Source organism: Pinus tabuliformis, chromosome 8, assembly GCF_031772625.1.
Source record: "Pinus tabuliformis cultivar Carrire ecotype Pingquan chromosome 8, CPIR1, whole genome shotgun sequence".
In the NCBI taxonomy this organism is placed as follows: domain Eukaryota; kingdom Viridiplantae; phylum Streptophyta; class Pinopsida; order Pinales; family Pinaceae; genus Pinus; species Pinus tabuliformis.
This window is the reverse complement of record NC_142294.1, coordinates 521,186,745-521,188,092: the sequence shown is the minus strand read 5'-3', so window position 1 is coordinate 521,188,092 and position 1,348 is coordinate 521,186,745. Positions and strand designations below refer to the sequence as shown.

Sequence of the window (1,348 nt, the reverse complement as noted above, 5' to 3'; positions counted from 1 at the left end):
ACTCAATTGACCCCGAAGCACCACCACTAAGACCCCTCGAATAAATGTTAAAAACACCACAATTGCAACCAGATGTTAACCAGAAGTTTAAGGCCATTCCTAATCTAGGCCCCAAGTTTATAGCCTTTGGGGGCTTTTGCACAAGGCGAATTAGTTTCATTTAAAATGTATTCCTTTATGCTGGGTCATCCACGCTCGGTGTGGCAGCTGGGCATAGCAGGACTCGAACCTGCGACCATTAGGTTAAAATCCCAATGCTCTACCGCTGAGCTACATGCCCCGAATGATTCTGATAAGACCTGAGCCTGTGGCACCAACACCTGAGCCTTCGGCCTGAACACCTGATTCTGAGAACACCTCCGGCGGTGGCTGTCCCATCATATATGATGGGAACCTTTAATACCCTAAAGAGTGCACTTTATCACTACAGACTAAAGAATATTCTAGGAATATTCCTCGAAATATTATGGGAATATTCCTTGGAAGATTCCTTGCTAGCCAATTGATAGATGCCACGTGGCCTGCCCGGAGGCCACCACATGGCCCCAAGACTGAAGTTTATTATGGCAAATTATTTGAGAGTCTACAGGATTCAATCGCGAGTTTCCATGCTAGCAGCCCACATGCTCGACCGACCTGCCTATGCGTTGGTTCTCACCAACCTTAGGTCGCATTGCATATTTAAATGTTAAACAACTTTCATTTCGGCACAAAAAGGGGCTAGTCCCCTATCCATAAGACCAGAGCGCGGTGACCAAGACCTAGTCCCGACAATTAATCCAACTCACGGTTAAAGAAGTTGTTGTTCACATGTTGCGGCATGGATCTTGGTAACAGTTAATGCCATGGCTTCGTTAACCTCCACCAGCCAAACCTTAACCATCGCTAGGAATTCGGGTCACATGCACAGTTTAAGCCAACAGTTACACTCAGTGGTCAGCTTGGCGGAGTCTACCATTTTAGGCGATTTTGCCAACTTTAGTGCACCTAACTGTAGTTACTCTAATTTAGTGGATTTTTTTTAGGTCAAACTGGAGAAAAATTCTGGAAGTCATATACTTTCAGTAGGGAGATCCTTTTGGTGCAAATTTTCTTAATTTTTATTTTGGGTATTCTGAGCATTCCAGAGCCAATGGTATAGGTTTCAGAGCCATCAGAGCTCATCTTTAGGTGTTTTTCAGCAAAAAATCTTGGAGAGCCATCAGGGCCTAGGGAGTGTTAGAGTTGTATTGGGCTATGGTTAGCCATTGGAGGTGAAACAAAAGTCATTCTTAACTGTTTTATGTGTTCTAAACTCATTTTCACAGCTTATTTTTCCTGTTTAGGCTTTCTTGTCACTGTATAACCA

The 1,348-nt window shown here is 43.8% G+C and overlaps 1 non-coding gene across 1 annotated transcript; it reads right to left on the bottom strand.

Moving 5' to 3' along the window:
• Positions 1-208: 208 nt before the first annotated feature.
• On the bottom strand, positions 209-280 carry TRNAK-UUU (transfer RNA lysine (anticodon UUU)). Its single transcript has one exon. It is a non-coding gene; the product is annotated as a tRNA-Lys (tRNA).
• Between the last annotated feature and the right edge of the window lie 1,068 nt (positions 281-1,348).